The sequence below is a fragment of the Aedes albopictus genome, chromosome 1 (assembly GCF_035046485.1).
Source record: "Aedes albopictus strain Foshan chromosome 1, AalbF5, whole genome shotgun sequence".
Lineage (NCBI taxonomy): Eukaryota > Metazoa > Arthropoda > Insecta > Diptera > Culicidae > Aedes > Aedes albopictus.
The window spans coordinates 257387704-257411970 of NC_085136.1; the positions used below are offsets into that span (position 1 = coordinate 257387704).

The 24267-nt window shown below is 41.4% G+C and overlaps 1 protein-coding gene across 2 annotated transcripts in view; it reads right to left on the reverse strand.

Moving 5' to 3' along the window:
- The window catches only part of LOC109400449 (uncharacterized), a 364886-nt gene that overhangs the window by 201660 nt on the left and 138959 nt on the right, over window positions 1-24267 (reverse strand). Inside the window, exon 2 of one of the 2 annotated variants that reach the window (XM_062846654.1) lies at window positions 17910-17984. The exons of the other annotated variant lie outside the window; for it this stretch is intronic. The gene's annotated coding sequence lies outside the window, so the exon portion shown is untranslated. The remainder of the gene's footprint in view (window positions 1-17909; window positions 17985-24267) is intronic. 2 annotated transcript variants of the gene reach the window in all.

Genomic DNA, 24267 nt, shown 5'->3' on the forward strand with positions numbered 1-24267 from the left:
AAAAAGCAGTAATCTTGAATTTTAAGCAGCCATTTTCGATTTAAGTCCGTCATCTTGGAAATTTTGGGCGCCATTTTTGGACTCCAGTCTTCTTCCCATACCCTTAAACAGCCGCCATCTTGGATAATAGACCGCCATCTTGGTTATTCTGGTTGCTATCTTGGGACTCCGGAAATCCTCCCTATACCAAATATACCAATATTGAATGATTTATTAGTTTAAATTACCATTAAACAGCCGCCATCTTGAGTTTTTGGACGCCATCTTGGATATTTTGACCGTTCTTTTTGGACTCCGGAATATTCTCCATACTATATATACCCATATTGAATGGTTTTAGAGCCTAAAACAACATTAAACAAAATCGCTATCTTGAATATAGAGCCATCTTGGATTTTAGACCGCCATCTTGGATGTTCCGGTCCCTATTTTTGGACTCTGGACATCTTCTACATATCCAATGTTCCCATATTTCATAATTTTAAAGCCTTAAACACCATTAAACAGGCGCCATCTTGGATTTTAGACTGCTATCCAGGGATGGGAACACTCACCTGCAAAGATTTACACTTATTAGGTATTTTCTCAGTTCAGAAGCGTGCTACCAAGAAACGATATATGAACGACTTTTGCCTTGTGGGTTTGTCTAAAAGTTTTCCGAATAAAGTAGTAGTCGCACAAGCACACCAAAGTCGTGACAGAGCTGTGAAAGCGGCTCTCCACGAGCTGAGTGTAATTTACATTTACCTCGTGGAGAGTTGTCTTCACAGCTCCCTCACGACTTCGATATGCGTTTGCGACCTCTACTCTATTCGGCAAACTTTTAGACGTCCATACATCGTTTCTTTATTGCACGCTTCTGAGCAGAGAAAATAGCGAGTGAATGTAACTCTTTGCAAGTAAGTGTTCCCATCCTTGCTGCCATCATGTATATTCTAGTCCATTTTTGGACTTCGGATATCTTTTCTATACCAAATATACAAATATTGCATGGTTTTAGAGCTTAAAACTATCAAACAGCCGCATTCTTGAAATTTGAGCCGCCATCCTGGGTTTTGGACCACCATATTGGATATTCTGGCCGCCATTTTTGGAGCCCAGACATCTTCTTTATACCAAATAAACCCATATTGCATGGTTTTAGAACCAACAACTCCATTAAACAGCCACCATATTGAGTTTTGAGCCTCCATCTTGGATATTTAGACCACCATCTTGAATATTAGGCTGCCATCTTGAATTTTGGACCGACATCGTGGAGTTTCTGGTCTCAATTGTTGCTTTCCGCACAAAATTCGTTAATCATGCTAAAGGTTACAAAAATCGTCGCTGTTTGATGTGTCGCATAATGGGGCATGGTTCAGTTTTATATACGGTCAGTTCTCCGGTGCTGGTCCGGATCACTGAAATGGTCCTAATTCCGGAACGCCTAGCCTGATCCGGACCATTTTTAACAGCAAACCATGCGATGAAATTCGGGTTCGATTCGTGCTAAAATCCAAAAAAAATCGGTCAATGGGAAGTGCCTTAAAAGTGAGTGAACTTATTTTGCGCAAAGACATACATACATACACACATACAGACATCATCTCAATACGTCCAGCTGAGTTGATTGGTATATGTGACTTGACCCTCCGAGCCTTTTTTCAAAGAATCAATTCTAGAGTGAACATATAGCCTTTCAGTACATTTTGGTATACGAGAAAGGCAAAAAGAAACAGTTGAATCAGAAGTGGAAACATCAGTGGAAGCAGAAATGAAGAAAGAAGTAGATGCTGAAGAAGCTGAGGCAGAGGCATCGGAAGAAACTGGAACAGAACAACGTGTACACATTCTATTAAGGTGGAGCAGATGTCCATTGCGAACTTGGTCGCCTCTTTCACTCTTCTGGTGTCCTCGTGCAACTAAATTAGTGATGCTTCCAAAACGAGATTCAAAAGATTTTCGATGTATCGACGTAACGTTCTATATTTCGTCGGTGATCGACAACAATATTTGAACTTAGACAAGCAGTGTATTCCTACAGCTTTGGCCGGGGAATCTGCACGATAATACTGAGTTAAGAGCTTCGACAAGACCCTGTACATTGTGGTAGTTCTAACAGCGACGAGTATGGGCAGTCGTTTAGAACAGAGGTCGTCTAGCTAAAGTACGTGTTGAATATGTATCATTACTCAGTGACGAACACTGATACAACACAAAGTAGTCGAGATAGGTGATTTCGCGTATTACGTGATACTAATGATAACAAATGAGACTGTGGTAAAGGTGTAGATGTATTCAACGGAGACGATCTACACTATCGTAATATAGGAGACCTGGAGTTCAGCAGTAGTATTATTAGCGGGACATTTGGCATAAAAACATTTAGCATAACGGTCATTTGGCATAATGTACATTGAGCATAATCTTTGATATGACAAGTTTCTATTATGCCAAATGGCAGTTGTGCCAAATGTCTTTATGCCAAGTGAACTTATGCAAAACGTCCTTATGCCAAATGACTTTATGCTAAATGGCACAGACCCTATTAGCATTACTATTATCGCGTTTGGTAGGTTCGCGTACTGTGCTTCTGGCTTGATATCATCCTTGTGTTTTGGTTTTCATTTCTTTGGCTTTGTTATTCAGCTTCGGTTTCCGTTTTGTATCCTTCTACTACTACTTTCACTTCCCTTTCCCGTTCTAACTGGGACATAGCCTACATCTCAGCTCTTTCTTTCTATGAGCACTTCCACAGCTATTAACTGAGAACTTCCTCTGCCAATGACCATTTTGCATGTGTGCATATAGTGTGGCAGGCACGAAGATGCTCTATGAACCCGTCACCTGTTCATACTCAACACCCGTGCGCTTACCGCATCGGCTATATGAGCGCTTTTTGCCAATACTCCTTCCTCTGTTAATACTTCATCTTCTACTTCTGCTTCTGCTTCTTCTGCTACATTTACAACTATTTGCTTACGTTTCTGCTTCCGCATTGCTTTTGCCTCCATAGTACATTGCTGTTTTTTCATCCGCCTCGGCTCTTACGTTTATTCAATAGTATTGCTTATGCATTTATTTTTGACCCTTCTTTATCTTCTTCATTATGTTTCTAGCACAGAGAACAGACATCCAGGCTAGAACAAATTTCATTCGGAAGGTTGTGTAAGGATTTGAATCTTTACTTGAGTAAGGTTGCAAACCAATACACGATGACAACACTAACGCCACCAAACACCATATTGCCACAGTCAGTGGTGAATTGAAACATTTCACGTGGTGAATTAAATTAGTATGGGAAATTAACCGATTGCAGCGCCACGCTATTGCCACTTGTGTTGCCGATTTCAAATGGCCGTTAAATTCCTTACACAGTTTCTAAACTGGACTTGGATGTCTGTTCTCTGTGTTTCTAGTTCTACTTCAGATTGTATTCTGCCTATCCTCCTTCTTCCGCTTTTGCTAGCGTTTCTACTTTTACTGTTCTAAGCTTGTATATCTACTTTTTCTTGTGTTTTTACTGCTGCATAATAAACATAATGCTGTTATGCTTCTACATTTTGCTTCTGTTATTGCTTACTGGGTTTAATTCTGGTTCTACATATGCTCATGTTTTTGCGTTTGCTTAAACTTCCATCCCAAGCAACACACATGGTTACAAAACAGTGACGGCAGCGTATGTGAGGGTTGCGCAGTAAGTCAAAGTAACTTCTGTGAAACCCTTACATGCGCTGCCGTCACTGTTCTGTAACCATGTGTGTTACTTGGGATTAGCGTTCATATGTCTGCCTCTAACTCTGAAACTGCTTCTGGTATATGCTTCTGTTTCAAATTCAGCTTCCTGGATACTGTTATACTTCTGCTCGAAGTTCTGCTTATGCTCCTGCTTCTGCTTCTTCAGCTGCATCAGCATCCGTTGTGATTCTTCCTCGTCTTTAACTTCTGGTTTTGCCTTTACTTCTGCTTCTACATCTTTTTTTTTATTTTTTTTTACTGCTACTGGGTTTGATTCTGCTTCTACATCTTCGTACGGGGCGGTTTAGTATGATTTTGGAGGCAAAGTGAAAAGACGCTTTTTTCATTCGGACCGGCGGCGTCGTCATCGTCGCCGATTTGACTGTGCTCATCTTCGTACACTCAGCGAAAAAAACTAGCGAAATTCATCGAAATACCTTATGAAAATTTTCTATAACTAATTCTTATGGATGACATAAGAATACCTTATGAAAATTGATCCTGCTTGCTATGACAAATTTCATAAGATAGACTTAGGAAAAGAACAAAAAAATCTTAAAATGATGCAGACTGGATTCGATCCATGAACGTCGGGATCATCTAGTCCGTGTTTTATCCACACGGCTACCGACGCTTGAGAATTCCATGTTGCTAAACATGAATAAAAGCCAAGCTGTGAGACGATTTTACGTCATAGAGTGACCCTATGAAATTCATCCGAATCAATATGAATTATTTAAAGGCCGTTTCATAAGTTGGGCCTTATGGAAATCTTAAGGTTATTTGGCTGAGTGTTTAGTTTAGTTTAGTTAGAGGTTTAGTGTGATTTTGGAGGCAAAGTGAAGAGTACGTCGTTTTAAGTGTACGCGGCAATGAAATAAATGCTATTTCGATTGCTGCTGCACCGCTGGAGAAATGAGAATACAACTACATCACGGCAGACTATGAAGAAATTGGTGAGATCTTTCTAATTAAAAAACGTCATTTTAATCATACATGGGATATTTAGCATACCAAATACGCGCCAGAAACAAAAATGAAAATTTTTGATTCAGGAAGTGTTAATGCATTTCAGATATCCAATTGATATCCGGATGCATCAATGCGGGGCTTACTGTTTCAGAAAACGACCTCAAGATGTACGTGGAAGCCCTGTCATACTTGAAATGGGTCGTTGGACGTGCAGTAGAGCTATCACCTTCTATCTCCAGGACTAAAACTGTTTGCGTCTATGGATAAAAGTTAAAATAGACGCAGACATTTTTCTTCCATAAAAGCACTGCCGGTCAGTGGGAGATGGATTGTACATACATACACATACATACACATACATACACATACTGGGTTTGATTCTGCTTCTACTTCCTCTTCTGCTTACGCTAACGTTTCTGCTTACGCTCTTGCATCTGCGTCTGCTTCAAATTCTACGTGCGTTTCTATTTCTGCTTATGCTCTGCATCAGCTTTTACTTCTGTATATGCCTCTTCTTCTGCATCTGCTTCTGGAGTCTCTTTCGGCCTCTAGTTATGAGCCCTGGATTTAATTCCATTTCTGCTCTTCTTACACGTCTGTGTTTGCTCCTGCTTCTGCTTCTGGAACGCCTTCAGCATGTGTATGTGATTGTGTCTCTTCTTTCATATCTACTTTCGCTAGTGTTTTCACTTCTAATTCATCTTTGTGGTTTTGCTTCTGCTTCTCCTTTCACTTCTGCTTATGCTTATGCTCACGTTTTTGCTTATGCCCCTGCTTCTTCTTCAGCATCAGCTTTAGCTTCTACTTGGGTTGCTATTTCTGCTGTGCTTCCGCTAACGTTTTTACTTTTGTTTGTTTTCCTATTTTAATTTCTGCTAATACTCTGCATCAGCTTATACTTCTTCATATGTTTCTACTTCTGATGCATCAGGTATCAGAAGGCCGGCTCCAGAGGCACGTTATCCTCCATTTGGGACATTTGTGCCATGAGTCTTTATATGTTTCTACTTCTGATGCATACTTCTACTTCTAGTTCTGTTGCCTGGATGTAGCTTTACTTCTGTTTCCATTTATGTTTCTGCTCCTGCTTTCAATGCTTCTTGTGATTATGCTACTACTTTAACTTTTGCTTTCGGTGGTGATTCTGCTACAATTGCTTTTTTCTGTGAGTGCCTCTCCTCTACTTCTGCATCTGATTCATCCTTCTGCGTCCAGTTTTGTTTCCTGAATGTAGTTCCAATTTTGCTCCTGCTTTTGCTTCTTTAACGGGTTCAGCATCTAATTGTGATTCTGCTTCTGCACCAGTTTCGCTGGTGTTTCAGCTCAACTTTTTGCTTATACTTCTGCTGCAACTTTTACTTCTGTGTGTGCTTCTACTTCTGCAACCGCTTCTGGCGCATACTTCTGCTTCTAGTTCTGTTTCCTGGGTTAAGTTCAATTTCTGCTCTTTTCGCACTTTTGCTTGTGCTTTTTCGATGGCTTCAGCATCTGATTGTGATTCTGCTTCTTCTTTAAATTTTGCCTTCGCTGATGTTTTTGTGCTTCCTCTTTTACTTCTGCGGTCGCTGGTGTTTTTGCTTCTGCTTCTTATTTATCTTTTAGGTTTTTGAATCTGCTTCTCCATTCACTTCTGCTTATGCTCCTGCTTCTTCTTCTTCTTCTTCTTCTTCTTCTTCTTCTTCTTCTTCTTCTTCTTCTTCTTCTGTATCTGCTTCAACTTCTAGTTGGGTTTTTACTTATGCTGTGCTGCTGTTGATGCTTTTATTGTAGTTATGTTACCTGGATTTGGTTCTTCTGTTTCCATTTCTATCCATGCTCCTGCTTCTGCTTCCCAAACGGCTTCAGCTGTTTGAAATTATGCTACTCCTTTAACTTCTGCGTTTGACCGGCGTTAGAGCGGACCTTGTGTGATGGTTAAACCACGTGACTATCACGCCGAGGACCTGGGATCGAATCCCACTCCCGACAAACTTACAAAATGTGAGTTCTTCCTTCGGAAGGGAAGTAAAGCGTGGGTCCCGAGATGAACTATCCTAGGGCTAAAAATCTCGTTAATACAGTTAAAAAAAATATCAGCGTTTCGGTTTCTGTTGATATTTCTACTTGTGTTCATATTTCTGCTTCAGCTATTGCTTCTACTTATACGTCAGCTTCTATATTTGCTGCGGGCCCTCTCATTCTAGTTCTGCTTCCTGGCTTTAGTTATGATTGCACTTCTACTTCTATTTCTGCTCTTGCTTCGGCTTCAATTATTGCTCTGTTATTACTAAGTTTCTATTTATGCTTCTGCTTCATCAACTGTTGCCTCTGTTTATACTTCTTCTTCTACAGCTGCTTCTGATTCTTCTTCTGTATTTTGGTACTAATTCTAGCCAGTTAATGCTGCTCCTACTCCTGTTTCTCTTTGTGCTTATGTTTCTCTTTGGACTTGAATTTCTTCTTCTGTTGTACACCTGTTTTTAGTAATGTTCCACTTGGATTTCTGCTTCTGCCTCAACTGCAGTTTCTCCTCTACTATACATATTTGCATACTTGTTTTCTTTTCTGCTTCTGCTTATATTTCTACTTACGTTTCTACTTCTTTTCTATACCTGCTTTAACTTTTGCTCTACTTTTGTTTCTGCTATTTCTTCTGTCTCTTCTTCTACTTTTGCTTTTCGCCTACTCTTTGTATATGCATATTTCTGTTTCTTCGTCTGCTTTCTACTTATAAATCTGCTTTTTGGATTTGTTTCTGCTTCTACTTGCTTCTATGGCCTTATCAAAATCAACAAACACTAAACATTAAAGCTTTCTGCAATGTAATTCCAACCAATAACCTTCATCAAAATCAGAAACCACTACTTCACAAATCACGTCCAACGACACTCCACCTCGGGGCGTCAGCTTTGCTCTTTAATATCAATTTATTATCAACCTTCTTTCGTTTCCACCGCCCGGATGGAGTGGAAATTCTACCCCCTGGTGGAGCAGCCAGCGCCTCACCAAACCTCTCTATCTCATCACTCAATCTTTACTGCATTCCCTGCAGCACAGCTAGGACAGGACATGCCATTCTTCAGTGATCCCTGCCGCGCCGCGCTGAGTCGTCTTCAGGGGATGCAATCACCTCATCTCGCCATCTTCTCATGGGTGTCGTCGTCGACGTCCAGAGTATGACGCCGTTGTTGGTGACAGACAGCCAACTAGCATACATAGCTAGCAGCATGCGACCTACAGCTAGCTAGTATTCGCTTCGCAGCAAAGCACCGGCACTGGAGGTCGGGAAAATGAGATTATTTTCCGCTTTTTTATAGTCAGGAGGGAATTAAGTGGGATGAGGGCGCCGCCGAAAGGTGAGTGCGGTACTTGCTGCTGCTGCTGCTTGGGGAAAACTATTTGCTCTTTGTAGGTATATCATGTCGTTCGCTTGCTTTCGCCGCAATAAGTTCTTTTTTTGTGAGTATAATCCGACTCCGTTTTATGATCATTTGATGAAAAGATTCTTTCTTGTTTGGAGTAATGCTTGACTGATGTCCTGTGACATTGTAGATGATGCAATTTTGATTTGACTTGGAGAGAAATGGATTTTCCGAGAGTAAGCCCGGGACTCCTATGGAACAACTTTATATGTATTTTTTAGATAAAGGATCTCGGAAAGGAGGCAGTCATGTTTTGTTGGGATTTCACAGAAATTCATTTCGGGGTTTCCCCAGGAAATCCTTCCGTGGCTGTGAGATTCCTCTAAGAGTTCCTGAATTCCTCCGGATTCTCCTTCCAAATTACTTCTAGAAAATCGTTTCAAGATTCTTCCAGGAATTCCTTGCACGATTCTTCCAAAAATTTCTTCTGAGATTACTCCGGCAAATTTCCTAAAATTCCTTCAGGCATTCATTTTGAAGTTTCTACAGAAGTTCATTCCAGGATTACACAAAGAGTTTCTGCTGTGATTACTCAGAGCAGCTCCATCTGAGATTCTTCTTGGAGATCCTTCAGAAGTTCCCTCTTGGGATTCTTCCAGGATTTCTTCTGAGATTTCTTCTGGGACTTTACTGATTTCCTTCTAAGACATCTCCAGGAGTTTCGAGAGTCTCCCAGGAGTTATTTCTGAGATTCCTTCCAAGATTCCTCCAGGAATAGCTTCCGAAAGTCTCCTAATATTTTTTTTAAAATGTTTTGAGAAGTTTTTTTCCTGGTATTTCAAGAAAAAAAAATCCTGGAAAATGGAATCCCAAAACGGACTATTGGAGAAAACCCCCAGAAGGAACTTCAGGGGAAATTTCTCACGAATCTGATGGAGGAATTCCTTAAGAACTTGATGGAGCAACTCCACATGAAACTCCTGTAGGAACTTCAGGAGGACCTCCTTGAGTAATCCCATATAGAACGCCGAAAAAAAAAACTCCAGGAGGAATTCCGTTACAATCTACTGGAGAATTTCCATTCCAGGATCATCTGGGAGAATTCCAGAATGAACTTCTGGAGAAGTTCCAGAAGACCTGCAGGGATTTCAGAAGAATCTCCTGGGGGAATTCATGGAAGATTTCCTAAAGGAATACAAAAAAAGAGTTCCTAGAGGAATCCTGGATAGTAGTCTAAATTTTTTGAATGTAGTTTCTGAAAGAGTCCCGGAAGGGTTTACCGGAGGAATCCCGGAAAGAGTTCCCAAAAGAATCCCTTCAAGAAGTTCCCAAAAGATTTTTGGAAAATTTTTATAGGAATCATGGAAAGAGTTCTTGAAAGAATTACGGAAGAAGTTTCTTGGGAATTCCCAGTAAAATTTCTTGGAGAAGTACCGGAAAGAGTTCTGGTGGGAGTCCCGGAGAAATCCCGGAAGAAGTTGTTTAAACTATCCGATTCACAACAATTGTTAATGGAAAAATCCCAGAAGAAGTCCTTGGAAAAATACCGGGAGGAGTTTGTGGAGGATTCTTGGAGGTAGTTTCCGAAGGAATCCTTGAAGGAATTTCTAGAGGAACCTAGAGACCAGATCCCGAACTCGAGCAGAAAAGAATACCTCACGAATACCATGCGAAGAGCAACATGTACTATAAGGCCTTAAATTTTAATTGCTTTAATGTTCTACGAAATGTTAGAATAACATCACAATAACAATTTAAAGTATTTGTGCAGAGTGTGGTATTTATGTGGTATTTGTTGGTTTACAGTAAAAAACTGAAGAACAAATTTTGGTATTACAACACAGATCTATCGAACAAATGTACAATTGAATAACCAGAAATGGTATTACTTGGTTATTCAATATCTACTACATAAAAAATTCAAATTTTGGGTATACATTCATTATTTAAATAACAAGACTTGGTATTTTCGAGGTTTTATTTGTACAATTTTATGGTATTGAATTTTGTTATTTTGCCTCCTATTACCTCCCAGACAACCAATTTGCACTTATAATGAATTTTATCTTCATGTTATACGTACTTTTATGCGGTAAAGTTACATCGCATCAAAAGTGCCTTATGCGTACAAAAGTGGAGGCGCTATAAGTGCATTGACGGAAAAATAATAACGCTATATGACTTGAAGCGATATCTTATGCGATGCACGGTGTGCAATATTACGACGTTATATGGCATCTTATGCGACTTTATAATATAAAAAAAAAAACATTTTTTTTCACCTTAGTATCGAACTAATAACCTTTGCACACTGGGCCAGAAACAGAAATTAGCAAGACAAAACCTCTAGCACATTGGGGTTACGTCCTATCAAGTTGGTGTCTTCGGCAAAGTTGTTGGATTTTAACTGCGCCTCAAATTGCGCTTGGAATTTAGTTCTTAAAACCGCCGCATAGATGGCGCTGCGGTGCTAACTTTTTTATTTCACATCCTAGAGCTTTAGCGTCTTCGGCAATGTTGTAGAACAGGCAAAAATATGAAAAGTTGTCGAAGACACCAAAACTGTAGGTCTTAAAATAACAAAGTTACATTGAATTTTATAAACCTACGACCTAAATTTGCGGTTTTTCTGTCATTGTCTTGTTTTTCAGCCTACATGTTGCCATGGCAACAGAAAACAATAATCGCAGTAGTCGAACAAGATCGTACATTTGAAATTGTATTTCACTCTTGCCACAATCATGCGTTTTGAGGAATAATACATACATTTGTCTAGGTATTACTAGTAGAAATTCCTGTTTACGCTGTATCACTCATATACACTAAATGAGTGATATAGCGTAATCTGCACCTTCCTGAATTTTTGCCTGAATGAAACGCATGTAGGTAAGTAAATTCACTTCTTGCATCTTTTTAAACATTCGGGACTAATACAAGACGCTGCCACTCACTTTACGCCCATCGCAAATTCCAGATTGTCGTGCATCCAAATAAGTTTATTTTCAGTATTTGACAAGTCTAAAGAGGAGCCTAATTTGAGCCCAAACGAATTCATAAAATAAACTGAATCGGATATAAGTTAGCTGAGATATTGTGGTTGGCGCAAAGTGGATGACAGCATCGTATATGAGTCCCAACTTTACCTTTGTTTTATTCGTTTTAACGTCAAATCTGAAACAATATCAACTGCAACAGAAAATCTGAAAGATTTTTCAGATAAAAGTTTACAGTTTTTGTGCGATTTAAAAATTACAGAATGGCTAAAGGTAGACTTTTTTATTTCACTAACAAAGTATTCGTTCCCTTTTTAAGCATTTGGCTCTTATTTTCATCCTACAAAAAACACGGGATTTAAGGAGTGTATCGTAAAGTAGTTGAAAATGTTTAAACTAGCCTCAAAAATAGTTTAATACAACTTTTGAATAATTTTATTTTTGGAGATACTGTAAAAATCCTTGAAAGAATAAATGGCTTTTATGCTTTTTTAAAAATGTTCTTTTAACTGGGTTTTTAACCTAGATTACTGAACGCATGTTTTTAAATTTTTGCACACCTTCTAAAAAATAGAAATTGCGAAAAAAGTTCGATAATGTTCGAAAATTGTTAACTTTTTTGTGCAAATAGAATAAGCTCCAGAATCCTCATGATATAGGCAAATTATTTTTTTCAAGAAAAATCTCCACTGCATTTAAGCGCAATTCTTAAAAATGAAAAAAGGCCATTTTTGAGGAACCCCTTTTTTCTATGCTCCTCCAAATCATGTTTACGCAAATAAAAAATACATAAAACGAAAAATTCGCCTTTTTTTAAATAGGGTATGTTTTTTAATTTATGGACGAGTAAGTTAGAGCAAAAAATAGAATTTTATAACTTTTTAAGATATTAAAAGCAGAACTTTAAAGTTTTATTAAAAAATAGACGTTTTCTGGAGTGGACCATTTTGTAGATATAGGATATTTTTCTATCGAAAATATGAATTTTGAAAGTCGGTGTTGAATGATATGTTATGTGTACATAACTGTTAACAAACACCAATAATTTTCAGATTTTTTATCGTACAAATTTTACTCGCTACAGATTTTTGAAATGTTGAAAAAGCTTAACAAAATTGCATTTTGTGCAGATTTTTATTTTGTGAGGTGTATTCATTTAACCATATTTTCAATAATACAAAACATTTTCCAAATGTTTCCAAGGTATTCTAAACTAAACTATATTGTGAAGATTTCATAGAAGAACCGAAATGAAAAGACCAACCCAGCTTTGAGATAGAGCATTCTGAACATTTTCAACTACTTTCCGATACACTCCTTAAGCGTTGTTTGTTTTATTTCTTATCTTTATATTTTTGTTAGAAGTGAGCACACAAAAAAAACAAACAGAACGGAAGCAAACGGTGCCGTAATCGCTTATTTCAAATAGGATGAATTTGGGAGCGTCAGATTACTTTTGACACTTACACCCTAATTATTATATCAAGCGTAATGCATTTCATGAGCATCTTTTAAAACATTTCACCATCGGGGCAATTGATTTTAATTTTCATATAAGATTCCTCCTACGTCATCGACAGTTTTATTTTCATAAAAAACCCGCAATGTTTCGCATGCTAATGCTGCTTACTTCAATCATACTTAATACAATAAATATGTTAGTGGATTAAAATAATATACCTTTAGTCCGCTATCATGACAACCCACAAAGACCGTGAATAGATAATTTGTTAACTTTAATCTGATAAATCTTTCAGTTTTGCTGTTGATATTGTTTCTGATTTGATGTTAAAACGCATGAAACAAAAGTATAAAAGATACTAGAAGTGAATTCACCTACGAAAAATGCGTTTGATTCGGGCAAAATCAGGAAGGTGCACATCGACTGCTAGCGATATAACATTCATATACATTAATACAGGAATTTCTAATAGAAATATGTATATATTATTCCTCAAAACGCATGATTGTTGCAAGAGTGAAATACAATTTCAAATGTACGATCTTGTTCGACTACTGCGATTGTTGTTTTCTGTTGCCATGGCAACATGTAGGCTGAAAAACAAGAGAATGACACAAAACCGAAAATTTAAGTTGTTTGTTTATAAAATTCAATGTTACTTTGTTATTTTAAGAGCTACAGTTTTGGTGTCTTCGACAACTTTTCATATTTTTGCTTGTTCTACAACTTTGCCGAAGACGCCAAAGCTCTAGGATGCAAAATAAAAAAGTTAGCACCGCAGCGCCACCTATGCGGCGATTTTACGAACTAAACTATAAGCGCAATTTGAGGCGCAGATAAAACCCAACAACTTTGCCGAAGACACCAACTTGATAGGACGTAACCCCAATGTGCTAGAGGTTTTGTCTTGCTAATCTCTGTTCCTGGCCCAGTGTGCTTTGGATTATCGAGCCACACTTCACACTTAACACCACTACTTATGAAGCACACTGGCTAATTGCCATGACATTCTAACTCACCTCAGTATTTGTTGGAATGCACTTCATTTCCCTGCGTTGTACGTGTTCGGCAGGCTATCTGGAGCTCAATATGACGAAGCGTGATTTCCCGCACAGTTATCACTACCCCTCTATTGCTAGCAAAACCCATTGTTAATTATCAGGTCAACAAAACAAAAATGATGACTTTGTAACTTGATTTGTCTCCATAATGATGACTGCTCACTTTCTTGTAGCTTTCTGGCACTCCAAGAGCACCTCTATCATTGTTATCACGAATATGTCATCGCAATATGCCAACGTTAACGATTCTAGCTTATGCGAGTTTGTATGCACATTTTAACGAGTTTATTTTTACTATTATGCGATTCAGTTTATACACCAATGCGAGATAAGCTGACATAATAAGAAAAGTACCAAGCGAAGTCGTATAACCATCGCAGTACGTAATTATGCGAATTCAATTGACACTTTGCGAGTTCGCTCGGACACTTTTGCGAATGAGCAAAGTTCGTCGCAATAAAACATCAGAATATCGTCTACTACGATTTAGTCATACATGATAAAAGTTAATTTGCATTCTTATATGATTTTATCAGATACATCGCAATAAGTTCAAAAAATAACATCATATGCGATGAAAATTGCCCCTCAGCCGTACAGATATGCGATAGTGACTCAAAATAATCCTTTATACGATGTACAGCGTGCATCCTTATGCGGTTCCTGGTTGTCTGGGCACCTAACAAAGGGCATATCGAGGTATAATGGTATTAAGCATTAATACCTTCAGTTGATGATAATTCTCGTAGGAATTTTGGAAAAAGTTCATAAAGCAATCCCGGAAATCGCCAAAATAATCTTGGAAGGAGTTCTTGGAGGAATTCTGAAAGAAGTTACATCATCGTGGTGCAAAAATCCTAACATCCTATGAGGGTTAAATAATCCCGGAAGTTTCTGAAAATATCTTGAAAAGAACTCCTGCAGATATACTGGAAGAAGTATTTGGAGAATTTCCGGATGGATTTCCTAAATGAAACTCAGGACTCTAGAAAAAAAATCATAAAGAAATCTAAGAAGGATTTCCTAGTGGAATCTCGCATGGAATTACTGCAGGAGTTCTGAAGAAATCCCGGAAGAAGTTCCTAAAGGTATTCCGAAATGAATTCCTGAAGCAATCCAGAAAAAAAAGGTTTGGATGAATCCCGGTATAATTCTCTGGTGAAATTCCTGGAAGAAAAAACTCCTGGTGTAATCGCAAAAAAAAATCAATGGAAGGAACCCGTAAGGGACCACTCGGGGAAATCTTTGGAGAAACTTCTGGAGGAAACCCAGAAGGAATTCCTTTAGAAATCTCGGAAGGAATCTCTGGAGGAATACAAGGAGGATTTCCTGGAGGAATTTTAGATGTAAGCTGTTTGGGAAACTCAGAGGAAACTTCTGGAAGTGTTCCAGAGGGAACTTCTGAAGGAATTCCAAATAATCTCCCAGAAGAATCCTAGAAGAAACTCCTGGAGAAGTCCGAAAAAGGTTTGTGGAGAAACCACGCAAGGAATCCCAGAAGCAGCTCATGGAGGGAGCCACCAGCAAGTTATACATCATCACAATGTCCCACGCACTCGAATCCTACATCCTGAACTCAAACAAATCACTCATGGATCCTGGAGGAATCTCAGATGGAACTTTTTAGGAAATAAATCAGGAATTAGAACTGCTGTTGCAGCAAAACCAGAAGGAACTTGCTGGAGTATTTCCTTAAAGAATCCTGTAGGAACTTCATTTTTTCTCCTCCCCTGTTGGGGATATTAAGCCACTGCGTCCAATAAGCTGAACTTTTATAGCATGTCCCGTTTTGATATTCGCACTTAATACGGAATGCCATAAATAAAAACTACAGGAGGACTTTCTCAAAATACACCCTAATAAACTCTTGGAAGATGTCCATTAGAAACATCTGAAAGAATTCCAAAATGAACTTCAGGTGGAATACCAGAAGAATCTGCAGGGATTTCAAACGGAACTTTTAGAGGAAACCAAAAAAGAGTTGCTAGATGAATCCTGGAAAAAGTTCCTGAAGAAATCCCGGAAGCAGTTTTTGAAAGAATTCCAGAAGAATCCCAGCTAGTGTTCCAAATGGATACCAGAAGAAATTCTAGAAAGAATCAACGAAGGAGTTCCTGAAGAAATTCTAGAAGCAATTCCTAGCAGAAGCCCAGAAGAAATTCCCGGAATTCTTGTAGCAATCCCAGAAGTAGTTACTGAAAGAATCCCTGAGAAGGTATTAGAGAAATGCTGAAACAAGTTCTTGTAGGATTCCTGAAAGGATTTCAGAAAGCATTTCTGAAGACATCCCAGAAGGAACTCCAGGAGGAATCTCGCATGAAATTTCTGGAAGGAATGCCAGACAGAATTTTGGAAGGAATTCCTGAAGCAATTCCGAGAGAACTCCTGGAGGAATCGCGGAAGAAAACCCGGGTGAAATTTTTGGAATTCCCAGGCATTACTTCTCGAAGTAAAAAAACAACTTCTGAAGATATTTCAATTAGGATAATCTAGGATAGAATTCCTGGACGATTCCCGGAACTCTTTGAGAAATTCCGGAAGAAATCCCTTGAAGTCCCAGAAGGAATCTCCGAAGGAACTCTAAAAGGATTGCGGGTTGGTACCTTTTAGGAATCTCAAAGAGGATCCCAGAGGGAAATTCTGAAGGAACCCCAAAAACACTCTCAGATGGATCTCCCACAGAAAGAAATCCTAGAGGAATCCAAGAATATGTTTGTGGAGAAACCACAAAAGAAATTCCCGGAGTAATTTTGGGAAACATTTCAGGGGAAATCCTAGAAGGAATTCCTGGAGGAATCTCGGAAGTTAATATTATTTAATAATTTTGAAAGAATTTAGAACTCCTAAGGTAATCGCAGAATGTATTTCCTAAGAAATCCCAGAAAGATTCACTGAAAGAAACTCGGGAATACTTCCTGGAGGAATCCTGGCAAGAGCTCTTGAGGGAATTTCAGACGGAACAATTTTAGGAATCTCAGGAGAAACTCCTGGAAGAACCCCAGAGGGACTTCTGAAGGTATCCTAAGTTATTCCCCTGGAAGAATGTCATCAAAACCTCCCTGGAAATCCGACAAGGAACTCCCGGACGAGCCCTGGAACAAATTTGTGGAAAAACTGCGAAGGACTCTGCAGTCCTGCATGAAATTTTGACGGTGCAAACCAGTTTCTGTGACCTATCTTGGATTCTTGTAGGTTGATGCGGTAATTTGTTACTAGCGTCTTTTTCTCCTTCCACAATATTGCCATTGTGCAGAGCTGTTCTAAACGCTGTTCATGTTTTCATGTTTTGGGTAAAACCACCGAAATATCAGATCAGTTGCAATGATAGTGATCTAGTGTGATCTAGAGTGAGGGTAAATTATATCAAATCGTTATCATTGTCATCTGTCATTATCGTCTTGACATTGAAGGTAGTGCAAAATTAGTAGCCAACCGAAAGGACAGACACTGTACAGCTCTCTGGCAGGTGGTGCGACATTAGAAATATAAAATTATTAAAGTCACGCCATATTCATGACACTCAAATCTCGTCAGAAAACAAGAATTTTGAGTGCTCGGTGGTGTCAATTTCAGGAAATGAAACTGCTGAAGCTCGCCAAACCGGATTTTATTGGCATGGAATGATGATGTTTAGTGATAATGATGATAATCGTTTATAATTATTGAGATTAGTAATATCGATAAAGACATGTGACGTTCGAACAATGATAATCATAGGTGATGGTGATTATGATCGTTGACATTTTCTTTGGATACCAATTGAAGCTGAGTACAGTAGACGTTCGATAACTGAAACATGTTTGCGAATGTAATTCGATAACTGCAACAACTGACAGACGTCAAAGAACTGCCAGAACTGCAGCCAATATGCATAAGGAAAACATCGCAATGCAACAAAAGTGCATGCGAAAAACATCGCATCGCTGTTGACATTTCGTTTTGATGGATAGCGGTGCGGCAAAATTGTTGAAATTAGCGGACTTGCAGTTAAAAGCAATGCAGTTAAAGCATTTGCACCGAGTGAACGTCTACTGTATATTGATTTGATTCGTGACATTTTCATCATGATCTGTGATCATCACGACAATCAGTGATATCGACGAATGATTATGATAGAAATTTGGTACCGTGGTGGTGCTTACTGATAATAATGTCAACCAGTGTGGAGTAGGGTGATAAATGTAGCTATTGGCGGTGATAATGTTCGGTGATTGTCAGGTACTGATGTTTCCTTGAATAATAATGATCTATACTGGTGAAAATGTCAGTCTTCTGGAGAATATGACGCCACAATGATAAACGATTTTGATGTCGCTTGAAAGATGGCATCACTGATGTGGTTTGGTTCAAGTTCAATTACCTTTAAAAATCAATGCAACTCGTCACCTGAGACTCGTCACTATTTGCTATTAAGTGAAACATGCAGTTGACGAACCTGAAAGCAGAAGAAAAAAAACGAATTAGAGCCAATTTTCATCATTTGTTGAAAGGTAATTAAGCAGTAAGATGAGTGCAATCACCGAAGCTTTTCCTTTGTTTGAAGGAAATTCCCACTTGATCTGTCCGAACCTATCAGTTGCATTCCTTACGTTTCCAGCTATCCTTATTTTCTTTCGGAAACCTTAAAGTTCAAACGAGTTGCTTGTTGATTGAGCCAATCCCGATCCGTGTATAGGAAAAACACTCTCCAAACAGATCCAGGCTAGATTAATTCCTACAAACAACTATAGGAAACTGTCGACAACATACATCGGAACAATCTGAAACAAGAGTAGGAGGAGGAGGAGGAGGAGGAGGAGGAGGTTACGAGGGAACTTTGTAGTTTCCGTTTCAGGTTGTCTACTTTTCGAATCGAGAAGTGTGAGAAAATTTCCCTTTTGATGTTTTTCTTGCCCTCTATTAGCTGAACGACGAACGGCGAAACCGAACCAGAGAAAAGTTTCTGTTTGTTCTGATGATGAGTAGTTGTTGTTATGGGAGGGAACGGAAAACGTCTGTTTGTTGAATAAATGCACTTGAAGTTCAAGTTTTTTTGTGCGTTTTAAAATATTCATGGGTTTAGTTTAGCCCAAAATTGTTTTTCATAAACCTTGAAACAGTTTGAGAGTTGAATTCAAATGGAAAGTGAAACTGGCAACCCTGGTTGCAACCGACACACAGTTGCACCTGTCAAACGACCCACACTGAGAAAATTTACCATCCCAAATTTGAATAAACTAATTTCACAAGTATTCTCAACAAAACGAACTCGAATCTGCCTGCGGTGGTCGTGGACGATGTAGGTGTGGAGATGGTAATCCCCTTTTCAACAAAACTCAACCCGCAAGCATCCACCGACCATACCATCAGAAGCATCCTCGAAGAAAAGCATTTTCATGTTATGTTGTGCGTTCGCCCAAGACAGCAAAACGAATTTCAAACCTGAATACCCTCTGCATTGTATCTTTTTGTTGTTCTTGTTGTTGTTTTTTTTCTTTATTTCTTTATTATTCGGTCCACAAGTTCCAAGTTTGCTGGTTATCCGTTGTCGATGGCGGTTTTCCCATTATATTCCTTGGAAGGAGCTTGTCCGGGAAAACAAAATCCTCGCTGACTCCATTGTTCGGTTTGGAATTTGGATCTGGCTGAGGCTGCCAAGGCAGCCGCTGCTGGGATGGATTTGTTAGCACAACTCTTTGCAAAAAAAAAATACGAATCATACTGACGCGTATTTTTTGCTTATTGATTGTTGGCTTTGCTTTGAATGGAGGATGGCAGATCGGACATGGGATTATCTCTTTCTGTGGATTCATTTCGGTAACCTTTTACCGAGCAGTTGGGTTTTGTGCGATTCATTGGAATTCGTGGTCCTCATTGAGTAGGGAATTGTGGTTGAAGATCTTGAGCACTGGATTTGTTCTATTTTCATCAGTTTTATTAGTTTCGGATTATATTTTTCGATGTTCTCAGCTGGTTTGACAGACGACGCTAGTAGCGAAGAAAATTTGGAGACATAATTAATGACAAATATCCCAAATTTGAAGAAGCTCGAATCTCGCTGATTCCTTCTATATCCCGCTGGGATTCCTTCCGAATCCCTCTGGAATTCCATCTGAATCCCGTTGGGATTCCTTCCGAATCCCGATGGGATTCCTTCCGAATCCCGTTGGGATTCCTTCCGAATCCCGTTGGGATTCCTTCCGAATCCCGTTGGGATTCCTTCCGAATCCCGTTGGGATTCCTTCCGAATCCCGTTGGGATTCCTTCCGAATCCCGTTGGGATTCCTTCCGAATCCCGTTGGGATTCCTTCCGAATCCCGTTGGGATTCCTTCCGAATCCCGTTGGGATTCCTTCCGAATCCCGTTGGGATTCCTTCCGAATCCCGTTGGGATTGTTGGGATAGGCAATATCCGAACCCTGTCTGTTCGACCTAAGCGGCCGAACCCACCAAGCGATGAGCTGTCAACCCAAAACACGAGCGCAGCGGTGTGCGCGCCTTTTTAGTAAAACTTGATCAGTTGTGTTTCTAACGTAATCAATGTAACATTATCGAAATAAACAAAGTTATCTTTTTCTGTAATTTCGCGTGTTCCGCGTTTTATTTCCGGTATCACTGCCAACCTGAATCCCATTAGGTTATGGGCACAGTGATCGCGAGTGCCGGAAAAGTGTAAAAAGTGAGCTGAAGTCGCAAAAATGGAACGGGAAGCAGAAGTCGCTCGAGTACCACAGTTCGACGGATCAAACTATCCGCAATGGAAGTTCCGGATGTTGGTGCTTCTGCAGGAGTATGAGCTGCAGGAGTGCATCGCGTTGGAGCAGGCGGAAGTGGAGGAATTGAACGTGAAAGAAGAGGACTCTGCGGCCGTCCGGGAGGCGAAGACCAAAGCAGCCGAGAAGCGGTCGAAACAGGATCGTCGCTGCAAGTCACTGCTGATTTCGCGGATCAACGACAATATGCTCGAGTATATCCAGGATAAGGAATCACCTAAAGCTATCTGGCAGGCGCTGGAAAAGGTTTTCCAGCGAAAGAGCATTGCAAGCCGACTCCACTTGCAAAAGAAGCTGCTGACACTTCGACACGGCGGTGGTTGTTTACAAGACCACTTTCTCACGTTCGAGCGGATTGTCCGGGAGTACAAGTCGACCGGAGCGAAATTGGAAGACATCGATGTTGTCTGCTATTTGCTTTTGACGCTCGGTCCGGAATTTGCGACCGTTGTTACTGCCCTGGAGACGATGCCGGAGGACAAGCTGTCGTTGGATTTCGTCAAGTGCAGATTGCTTGATGAGGAAATCAAGCGCAGTGGTGAAAGTGGAAGATCGCGTGAACCGGGTGAAGCCGCCGCATTCAGTGGCGCTGGTACGAAGCAGCAAAAGAAGAAGAAAACGAGTGTTAAGTGGAAGTGTTTCGGTTGCAATCGCGAAGGGCACAAAATTGCCGATTGCCCGGAGAAAAACTACAGTGCGAAGAAGAACGAACCGAAGAAAACAAGTGCGCATTTGGGGAAAAGCGAAAAGAGTGTTTGTTTCCTCGGCAGTGAGAATGGAAGACTACCCAGAACGAGCTGGATAATCGACTCTGGATCGTCCGAGCACCTGACGAATGATCGGAAGCTATTTGCGAAACTAGTTCCGATGAAGGAGCCGATGCACATCTCGGTGGCAAAGGAAGGAGAGTCCATCGTCGCCCGAGAGTGCGGTGAGGTGAATGTGTTCGCCGTGGCGAGGGGTAAGTCTGTTCCAATTACACTCAAAAACGTTCTATACATCCCGGATGCGAGAGTGAACTTGTTATCCGTTCGGAAGATGGAAATGGCAGGTCTAAAAGTTGTGTTCGCGGATGGTGTCGTTAGTATCGAGCGGGATTCTGAAGTGATCGCCGTTGGCGAGCGTCGCGGTAAACTCTATGAACTAGACTTTCACCGGGAAAGGCCGACCGAATCGGTTCTCTATTCGTGCGGTTGTGTTCCAAAAGAACTTGAGTTGTGGCATCGTCGATACGGACACTTAAGTGCGAAAAACTTGAAAGTGCTGATCGATAACGAGATGGTCGATGGGATGAGTGCTAGCTCGAAAAAGTCCGGTGGTGATTTCGTGTGTGAACCGTGTCTCGCCGGTAAACAAACGCGTAAACCGTTCGCGTGCGAGGACAGACAAACGACGCGAGTGCTGGAACTAGTCCACTCAGATGTTTGTGGCCCTGTGACGCCGGTGGGCATTGACGACGAAAGGTATTTCGTGACATTCGTTGACGACTTCAGTCGGTTCACGGTCGTATTTCTGATGAACTCAAAAGAAGAAGTACTGGAAAACTTCAGAGAATACGAAGCGTTAGTAAGTGCGAAGTTCGGTAAACGTATATCTCGATTGCGCTGCGATAACGGTGGCGAATACGTCGGTCGCGAGTTTCGAAGATTCTGCAAGCAGAAGGGGATTAAGATCGAGTACACTGTTCCCTACTCTCCAGAGCAGAACGGTGTGAGCGAGCGGATGAACCGAACGCTCGTGGAAAAGGTTCGTTCCATGCTCGAAGACTGCGGTATCGGGAAGGAGTTCTGGGGTCCTGCGATCCAGACTGCAGCGTTCCTGGTGAATCGCAGTCCTGCTAGTGCGATCGGTCAACGGAAGACACCGTACGAAGTTTGGGAAGGTCGGCGACCTAATATTCGTGGTCTGCGCGCATTCGGCGCGGCGGTTCACGTGCACATCCCCAAGGAACGTAGGAGAAAATTGGATGCGAAATCCTGGAAAGGGATTTTCGTAGGGTACGCTCCCTGCGGATACCGAGTGTGGGATCCTAAACAGAAGAAGATCGTTGTAGTGCGGGACGTTGTTTTCGTTGAGAACGATTCCAAAGCGAGTTCGGAAGAGATTCCGAATACCCAGTGCAGTTCTGCAGACTTTCGGATTCGTGTGATGCGGGAAGATTCCGAAGAAGACAGTGAAGCTGTAAGGGAGAACGTTTCCGCAGATGCTGATGACGAGGAGGACAATTCGGAAGCAGATTCGGATGAAAGCGCTGAGGAGGATAGCTACGACAGTTGTGCCGATAGGACAATTCGAGAAGAGACTGAAGAGCAAGCGGAGGCAGAGTCGCCGGCTCGCCGGTCTGGACGGGACCGGAAGCCGCCGGGATGGCATCAAGAGTACGAGATGAACTACACGGGATTTGCGTTGAACGCCTCAAGCTTCGTCGATAACTTGCCAACATCGCTGGCGGAAATGAAGAAAAGGCCGGACTGGGATAAGTGGCAAGCGGCTGTTCGCGAAGAGATGGATTCCCTAGAGCGGAACCAAACGTGGACGTTAGTCAAGCTACCAGAGGGGCGAGTGCCCATTACGTGCAAGTGGCTGTTCAAGGTGAAGCACAACGAAGGCGATGGGGGAGACCGCTACAAAGCCAGACTTGTGGCTCGCGGGTTCAGTCAGAAGGCAGGTTTCGACTACGCCGAAACCTATTCTCCCGTTGCGCGGTTGGACACCGTTCGGGTCGTGTTGGCGGTAGCGAACGAGCAGCGGATGGCAGTGCACCAAATGGACGTGAAAACTGCCTTCCTAAACGGGCATTTGGAGGAAGAGATATATATGACCCAACCGGAGGGCTTTGAGCGTGGAAAGCAGCTGGTGTGCCGACTCAACAGGTCACTGTACGGCCTCAAACAGGCCTCGAGAGCCTGGAATGCAAGATTCCACAGTTTCGTCGAGAGATTGGGATTTCGTCGGAGTTCGAGCGACCCGTGCCTGTACGTGAAAGGCCGCGGGTGCAACCAAGTCATACTGGTATTGTACGTGGATGACTTGCTCGTGGTTGGACGTCAGCTGAAGGCGGTTGAGGTGGTGAAGCGGTGCCTAGCAAACGAGTTCGAAATGACGGATATAGGAGAGGTTCAAGCGTTTCTCGGCATGAGGATTGAGCGGGACTTAGAGAGACGGATTCTTCGGATCAGTCAGCGAGGTTTTCTGGAGAATTTGCTTCGACGTTTTAACATGCACGAGTGCAAGGCTACCTCGACACCCATTGAGTGTCGTCTGCGACTAAAGAAAGGGGAAGAAGCTGAGCGTACTGATAAACCATACCGAGAGCTAATCGGTTGTCTTACGTACGTGACACTGACGTCTAGACCGGACTTGTGTGCAGCGGTTAGCTACCTGAGTCAGTTCCAGAGCTGTCCCTCAGAGGTGCACTGGGTGCATGCGAAAAGAGTGCTGCGATACATTCGGGGAACGCTGGATTTGGGACTGGTGTTCTCGGCGGAGGAATCGGCACCGGTAATCGAAGCATTTGCCGATGCGGATTGGGCGAATGACCCTGTCGATAGGCGTTCGCTTACAGGATTCGTTTTTCGAGTTCATGGATCGACTGTTAGCTGGCTGACCAGGAAGCAGTCTACCATCTCGTTGTCTTCCACGGAAGCGGAGCTGGTGGCCCTGAGCACGGCTGTTTGTCACGGAATTTGGCTGGAGCGTCTACTGAAAGATTTGGATGTCGAGCCGGAGCATCCGGTCGTGTACCACGAAGACAATCAATCTACGATTAAGGTGGTCGAAGAAGAACGGGATACCGGTCGCTTGAAGCATGTCGACGTTAGGCATCGGTTCGTCCGTGAAGAGATTCAGCGGGGGAATATAGCGGTTCAGTACATCCGTACCGGCGAGCAGGTAGCGGATATTATGACAAAAGGATTGCCAGTAAGTGCGTTCCAGAAGCATCGAGCCAGCCTGGGGTTGGCACGTT